This window comes from Tupaia chinensis, unplaced genomic scaffold, assembly GCF_000334495.1.
Source record: "Tupaia chinensis unplaced genomic scaffold, TupChi_1.0 Scaffold146230_1, whole genome shotgun sequence".
NCBI lineage: Eukaryota > Metazoa > Chordata > Mammalia > Scandentia > Tupaiidae > Tupaia > Tupaia belangeri.
This window is the reverse complement of record NW_006206086.1, coordinates 43536-51977: the sequence shown is the minus strand read 5'-3', so window position 1 is coordinate 51977 and position 8442 is coordinate 43536. Positions and strand designations below refer to the sequence as shown.

The window sequence follows — 8442 nt, the reverse complement described above, 5'->3', positions numbered from 1 at the left end:
AAAAAAAAATTTATAATAAAAAACAAAGTATAAAAAAAAAAAAAGGAGGGAGAAGAGGATAAAGACAGCAGTGAACAATAGAGAGGCAGGATGTTAATGAGAAATAGATATGGTTTATTACCTGTTGATGATGACATGTATAGTATTCTCAACTGAACCGGTCTGGAAAGTATTTCATGATGGGTGAAGTCTTTTTAATAAGCAAAATGAGAAATAGTGATTGACTGTTTAAAAAAATTATAATAATAATTATTGGGAAAAGCATGGAAAAGATATTGAATGATAAAGCGGGGAGATTGATATCTCTGTATTGACTGACATGCATGGCATTCCCTTTTGAAAAAGCAATGGAAGTCAATGTAAAGTTATATGTAATCTAGTGTAGTAGAAAGAAGATTATGATGATAATAAAATTAAAAAAAATAAAATAAAAGACATTAAAAAAAAAAAAGAAGGCCTCTTCTGTTCCAGTTCGCCACTCCCCACAAGTTTTTTTTTTTTATGCTGGAGGCCCAATTATCAGTGAAAAGTCTTCATTTATCTGTTTTTCTAAATGCCTAGATCACAGGAGTTATGCAGATGTCTCATAAAGAAGGTCTATTCTGCTCCCTTCCTCCTCTTCACGCGAGTTTGGTATGTAGAAGGCCAAATTATCAGTCTGAAGCCTTCATTTCTCTGTTTCTCAAAAATTGACTATATTGCAGGAGCTCTGAAGATGTATGTCTCTTTAAGAACTCCTGTTCTGTTCCCTTCTGCCTCTCCACACAAGTTTTGTATGCTGGAGGCCAAATAATCAGTGGACATACTTGATATCTCTGTTTCCCCCAAAATGGCTATATCACAGGAGTGATGAAAATGTCTCTTCAAGAAGGTCTGTTTTATTTACTTCCATCTCTCCTGGGTTTGGATAGGGAGAGGGAATTATTCAAAAGATAGTATGACAGACAGAGAGAAGACAGAGACAGAGACAGAGGTAGATAGAGACACAGACAGATAGAAAGACATGAGTCCTTATGGGTTCTTCCTACCATGCAAGTTTTGAATGCTTTAGGCTGAATTATCAATGGAAAGTTTTTATTACTTTGTTTCTCACAAGATAGCTAGATCATGGGGGTGATGAAGATGTCTTTTTAAGAAGGCCTGTTCTGAGGGACCAGCAAGACAGAGACAGAGGTAGATAGAGACACAGACAGATAGAAAGACATGAGTCCTTATGGGTTCTTCCTACCATGCAAGTTTTGAATGCTTTAGGCTGAATTATCAATGGAAAGTTTTTATTACTTTGTTTCTCACAAGATAGCTAGATCATGGGGGTGATGAAGATGTCTTTTTAAGAAGGCCTGTTCTGAGGGACCAGCAGTTAGTGTAATGGCTATTTCGCTGGACTCCCACGTAGTAAACTGCGGTTCGCGTCCCGAACCTGGTGGCTTAAAACTCACACCAGGCGTGTGTGCATGTGTTCCCAAGATCCCGAGAGGAGAATGGAGGAGAAGGGATTGTGGCATGGCCATCCCCCCTGGTGGGTGATTTCTCACTTTCTATCTCTCTGTCTCTCTCTGTCTGTATGGTGAGCACACGCACCCTATAGCAAAAACTCTCCAAAAATAATTTAAAAAAAAAGGCCTGTTCTGTTCCCTTCAGCCTCCCCACCTGAGTTTTGTATGCTGCACGCCAAATTACCAGGGAAAAATCTTCATTTCTCTGTTTCCCCCAAAATGGCTAGATGGCAGGGGCAATGAATATGTCTCTTCAAGAGGGCCTGTTCTGTTCCCTTCTGCATCTCCATGTCAGTTTTGTATGCTGGATGCTGAATTGTCCATGGAAAGTCTTCATTTCTCTGTTTCCCTAAAATGGCTAAAGTGCTGGAGATATGAAGATGTCTCTTCCAGAAGGCCTGATCTGTTCCATTCTGCCTCTCCATGCAAGCTTTTTATGCTGGAGGTTGAATTATCATGGAAATTCTTCATTTCTGTTTCCCAAAAATGGCTAGATCAAAGGAGCAATGAAGATGTTTCTTAAAGAAGGCCTATTCTATTGCTTTAGGCTTCTCCATGCGAGTTTTGTATGCTGGAGGCCTAATTATCAGTGAAAAGTCTACATTTCTCTGTTTCACTGAAAAAGGCTAGATCACAGGAGTGACGAAGATGTCTCTTCAAGAAGGCCTGTTCTGTTCCCTTCTGCCTCTCCTGTGTTTGGAGTGGGAGAGGAAATTATTTAAAAAAAATAAAGAGTAGAAGAGAAGAGAAGGCACTGAAAGAAAAATGGCTCACCTTTAAAAATCCTAAAAAGCAATAATTTTAAAAAAGAGAGAAGACAGAGACAGAGGTAGAGTATGATAAAGACAGATAAAGAGACAGGAGGCCTGTAAGTGCTCTTCCTATCATGCAAGTTTTATATGCTGGAAGATGAATTATCAGTGGAAAGTCTTCATTTCCTTGTTTTCCAAAAAATGTCTTGAAAGAAAAAGTGATGAAGATGTCTCTTTACAAAAGTCTGTTCTGTTCCCTTCTGCCTCTCCATTAGAGTTTTATATACTGGAGGCTGAATTATCAGTGAAAAGTCTTTATTTATCTGTTTCCTCCAAAATGGCTAGATTGCAGGACTTATGAATATGTCTCTTCAAGAGGGCCTGTTCTGTTACCTTCTGTCTATCCTGGGTTTGGAGGGGGAGATTTTTATTATTATTATTATTTTTAAAATAAAAGGATAGAAGAAACCTGAAGGCCCTGAAGAAAAATGACAAACCATAACATATTCTAAAAAGCAAAAATCAAAAAAAGAGAGAAGATAGAGACAGAGGTAAGTGTTCTTCCTACCACATGAGTTTTGTAGGCTGGAGGCCAAATTATCAGTGGAAAGTCTTCATTTCTTATTTTCCACAAAATGACTTGATTGCTGAAGGAATGAGGATGTTTCTTTAAGAAGGCCTGTTTTGTTCTCTTCTGCCTCTCCATGCAAGTTTTGTATGCTGGAGGCCAAATTATTAGTGGAAAATCTTCATTTCTCAGTTTCTCCCAAAATGGCTCATAGGAGGGGTAAAGATGTGTCTTCAGGAAGGACTTTTCTATTCCCTTTTGCCTCTCCATGTGAGTATTCTATGCGGGAGGCCAAGTTATTAGTGGAAAGTCTACATTTCCCTCTTTCCCCAAAAATGGCTAGAACGCAAGAGCGATGAAGTTGCCTCTTTAAGATGGCCTGTTCTGTTATCTTCCTTCTCTCCTGCGGTTGGAGGGTGACAGGGAATTATTAGCTATATAAAAGGAGAGGAGGGACCAGAGGGCCCTGAAAGAAAAATGATTCACCTTAAAAAATTCTCAAAAGCAAAAATATAAAAAAAGAGAGAAGATAGTAACAGAGGTAGAGAGAGACAGATATAGAGACAGGAGGCCTGAAAGTGCTATTCCTACCACCCGAGTTTTGTATGCTGGAGGCTGAATTATGAACTGAAAGTCTTCATTTCTCTTTTTGCCCCAAAATAACTAGATCGCTGGAGCAATCTTGATGTCCCTTCAAGAAGGCCTGTTCTGTTCCCCTTGCCTCAGCACGTGAGTTTTGTATGCTGGATGCCGAATTATCAGTGGAAAGTCTTCATTTCTTTGTTTCCCTAAAATGGCTAGATCACAGAAGCAATGAAGATGTCTCTTCAAGAAGGCCTGTTCTATTTTATTCCATCTCTCCTGGGTTCGGACAGGGAGAGGGAATTACTCACAAGATAAAGGAGTAAGAGGGACAAGAAGGCCCTGAAAGAAAAATGGCTCAACTTAAAAAACTCTAAAAAGAAAAAATTAAAAAAAACAGAGAGAAGACACAATAGTAGAGAGGGAAAAAGACAGATACAGAGACAGCAGGCCTGCAAGGGCTCCTCCTACCATACGAGTTTTGTATGCTGGAGGCCAAATTATCAGTGGAGTCTTCATTACTCTGTTTCCCAAAAAATGGCTGGATTGAAGAAGCGATGTTGTCTCTTCAGGAAGGCCTGATCTGTTCTGATATGCCTCTCCATGCAAGTTTTTTATGCTGGAGGCTGAATTATCAGTGGAAATTATTCATTTCTCTGTTTCCCTAAAATGGCTAGATTGCAAGAGCAATGAAGATGTCACTTCAAGAAGCCCTGTTCTTTTCCTTTACTCCTCTCCTGGGTTTAGAGTTGGAGAAAGAATTATGAACAATATAAAGAAATAGGAGAGACTAGAAGGCCCTGAAAGAAAAATACCTCACCTTAAAAAATTCTAAAAAGCAAAAATTAAAAATAAGAGTGAAGACAGAGACATAAGTAGAGAGAGACAAAGTCAGATACAGAGACAGGAGGCCTGCAAGTGATCTTCCTATCACGCAAATTTTGTGGAAAATTCAGTGGAAAGTCTTCATTTCTCTGTTTCCCTAAATTGCTGGATCACAGGAGCTATGAAGATGTCTCCTAAAGAAGGCCTGTTCTGTTCCCTTCCACCTCTCCATGCAAGTTTTGTTTGCTGGAAGCCAAATTATCAGTGGAAAGTCTTCATTTCTCTGTTTCCCTAAATTGCTGGATCACAGGAGCTATGAAGATGTCTCCTAAAGAAGGCCTGTTCTGTTCCCTTCCACCTCTCCATGCAAGTTTTGTTTGCTGGAAGCCAAATTATCAGTGGAAAGTCTTCATTTCTCTGTTTCCCCCAAAATGGCTAGATTTCAGGAGTGATGAAGATGTCTCTTCAAGAAGTGCTGTTCTGTTCCCTTCCACCTCTCCATGCTAGTTTGTATGTGGGAGTCCAAATTATCAGTGGAAACTCTTCATTTCTCTGTTTCCTCCAAAATGGCTAGGTCGCCGGAGTAAAGAAGATGTCTCTTCAAGAAGGTGTGTTCTGTCCCATTCTGCCTCTCTACGTGAGTTTCTTATGCTGGAGGTCAAATTATCAGTGAACAGTCTACTTTTGTCTGTTTTACTCAAAATCACTAGTCTCTTCAAGAAGGCCTCTTCTATTCCCTTCCACTTCTCCATCCGAGTTTTTTTTTTGTTTTTTTTTTTTTTTTTTTTTTGTTTTTGTTTTTTTTTTTCTGGAGGATAAATTATTTCTGGAAAGTCTTTATTTCTATGTTTCCTTAAATGGCTAGACCGCAGGAGATATGAAGAGGTCTCTTGAAGAGGGTCTGTTTTGTTCCCTTCTGCCACTCCAGGTGAGTTTTGTATGCTGGGGCCACATTATCAATGGAAAGTCTTCATTTCTCTATTTTCCCAAAATGGCTAGATTGCAGGAGCTATGAAGATGTCTCTTAAAGAAGGTCTGTTCTGTTCTCTTTCACCTTTCCATGTGAATTTTGTATGCTGAAGGCTGAATTTTCAGTGAAAAGCCTTAAATTCTCAATTTCTCCCAATATGGCTAGATTGCAGCAGTGATGAAGAAGTCTCTTCAAGGAGACCTGTTCTGTTCCCTTAAGCCTCTCCACACAAGTTTTGTATGCTGGGGGCTGAATTTTCAGTTGAAAGTCTTCATTTCTCTGTTTCCCCCAAAATGGGTAGATCACCGGAGTAATGAAGATGTCTCTTGAAGAATGTCTGTTGTATTTCCTTTTGCCTCTATATGAGAGTTTCTTATGCTGGAGGCTGAATTATCAGTGAAGAGTCTACATTTCTCTGTTTTCCCCAAAATCACTGGATCACAGGAGTGATGAAGATGTCTCTTCCTTTTTTTTGGAGAGATATTCACTATAGAGCACATGCGCTTGCCAGACAGACAGAGACATAGAAACAGAAAGCGAGACATCACCCTCCAGGTAGTCATGCCACAATCCCTTCTCCGCCATTCTCCTCTCGGGATCTTGGGCACGCACGTACACGTGCCCGGGCGTGAGTTTCAAGCAACTGGGACATGAACCATGGTCGACTATGTGGGAGTCTAGCGACAGAGCCATTATGCTAACTGCTGGTTCCCAAGATGTCTCTTCAAAAAGGCCCATTCTATTCACTTCTGCCTCTCCATGTGAGGTTTTTATGCTGGAGGCCAAATTATGAGTGGAAAGTGTTCATTTCTCTGTTTCCTTTAAATGGTTAGATTGCAGGAGATATGAAGCTGTCTCTTCTAGAAGGCCTGTTCTGTTCCCTTCTGCCTCATCACTCGAATTTTGTATGCTTGAGGCCAAGGCCGAATTATCAGTGGAAAGTCTTCATTTTTCTGTTCTTCTCAAAATGGCTAGATCACTGGAGTGATAAAAATGTCTCTTCAAGAAGACCTGTTCTGTTCCAGTCTGCCTTTCCATGCGAGTTTTTTTTATGCTGGAGGTCTAATTATCACTGGAAAGTCTTCATTTATCTGTTTCCCTAAAATGGCTAGATCACTAGCGCTATGAAGATGTCTTTTCAAGGACTATCCTGTTCCCTTGCACCTCTCCATGCGAGTTTTGTATTCTGGACACCGAATTATGTGAGGAAAGTCTTCATTTCTCTGTTTCCTTTTAATATCTATATCCCAGGAGCTATGAAGATATTTCTTCAAGAAAGCCTGTTATCTTCTCTACCACCTCTCCAAGCATTTTTTTTTTTTTTTTTTTTACTGAAGGTCAAATTATCACTGGAAAGTCTTAATTTCTCTGTTTCCCACAAAATGGCTAGATCACCGGAGTGATGAAGATGTCTCTTGAACAAGGCCTGTTGTGTCCCCTTCTGCTTCTCTATGATAGTTTTTTAAGTAGGAAGCCTAAATATCAGTGAAAAGTCTTGATTTCTCGGTTTCCCCCAAAATGGCTAGATAGCATTGGCAATGAAGATGTCTCTTCAAGATGTATCTTATGTTACTTTTCACCTCTCCATGGGTGTTTTGTATGCTGGAGGCTTAATTGTCACTGAAAAGTTTACATTTTTCTATTTCCCTCAAAATGGCTAGATCGCAGGAGTGATGAAGTTGTCTCTTCAAGAAGGCCTGTTCCCTCCCCTTCTGCTTCTCTTGTGTTTGGAGGGGGAGAGGGATTATTAACAATATAAAGAGATAGATGGATACAGAAGGCCCTGAAAGAAAAATATCTCACCTTAAATAATTCTAAAAAGCAAACATTTCAAAAAAGAAAGAAGAAAGAGACAGCGGTAGAGAGAGACAAAGACAGATACACAGACAGGAGGCCTGCAAGTGTTCTTTCTACCACAAGAGTTTTGTATGTTGGAGGCCGAATTATTAGCGGAAAGTCTTCATTTCTCTGTTTCCCCAAAAATGGCTAGATCTCCAAAGCAATGAAGATGTCTCTTGAAGAAGGACTGATCTGTTCCATTCTGCCTTTCCACATGAGTTTTGTATGCTGGAGGACAAATTATCAGTGGAAAGTCTTCATTTCTGTTTCTCAAAAATTCCTAGATTGCAGGAGCCATGAACAAGAAGGCCTGCTCTGTTCCCTTCTGCCTCTCTCATGAGATTTTTATTCTGGAGGCTGAATTATGAGTGGAAAGTCTTCATTTCTCTGTTTCCCAAAAATGTCTTAATTGCAGGCATGATGAAGCTGTCTCTTCAATAATGCCTGTCCTGTTGCTTTCTGCCTCTCCTGGGTTTGTAGGAGTACAGGGAATTATTAACAATATAAAGGGATAGGAGAGACCAGAAGGACTTCAAAAAAAAAAAAAAAAAAAAAAAAAAAAAAAAAAAAAAAAAAAAAACAATGCCTCACCTTAAAAAAATTCTAAAAAGCAAAAATTTAAAAAAATACAGAAGAGAGAGACAGAGGTAGAGAGAGACAAAGACAGATACAGAGACAGGAGGCCTGCAAGTGCTCTTCCTACCATGCAAGTTTTTGTATGCTGGAAGCCAACTTATCAGTGGAATGTCGTCATTTCTCCCCCCAAAATGACTTGACTTGATCGCCGGAGTGATGAAGATGTCTCTTCAAGAAGTCCAGTTCAGGGAACCAGCAGTTAGCGTAATGGCTATGTCACTGGATTCCCATATAGTCGACCACAGTTCACTTCCCAGACCCAGTAGCTTAAAACTCATTCTGGGCGCAAGTGAGTGCGTGCCCAAGATCCCAAGAGGAGAATGGAGGAGAAGGGATTGCGGTGTGACCATTACCCCTGGGGGGTGATTTCTTGCTTTCTGTCTTTATGTCTCTCTCTGTCTGTCTGGTGAGCGCACACGCCCTATAGTGAAAAACCTCTCCAAAAAAAAAAAAAAAAAAGAAGTCCTGTTCATTTCCCTTCCAAATCTCCATGCTAGTTTTGTATATGAGAACCCAAATTATTAGTGGTAAGTCTTCATTTCTATTTTCCCCCAAATTGCTAGATCACAGGAGTGATGAAGATATCTCTTCCAGAAGGCTTCTTCTGTTCCCTTCTGGCTCTCCACGTGAGTTTCATATGTTGGAGTCCAAATTATCACTGAAAAGTCATTTCTCTGTTTCTCCCAAAATAGCTAGATCACAGCCTGTTCTCGGGTGTGTGTGTGTGCATGCCCAAGATCCCGAGCGGAGAATGGAGAAGGGATTGTGGCGTGG

General features: G+C 40.1%; 1 pseudogene; it reads left to right on the top strand.

Moving 5' to 3' along the window:
* The window catches only part of LOC102472724 (endoplasmic reticulum-Golgi intermediate compartment protein 2-like), a 13919-nt pseudogene that overhangs the window by 1238 nt on the left and 4239 nt on the right, over window positions 1-8442 (top strand).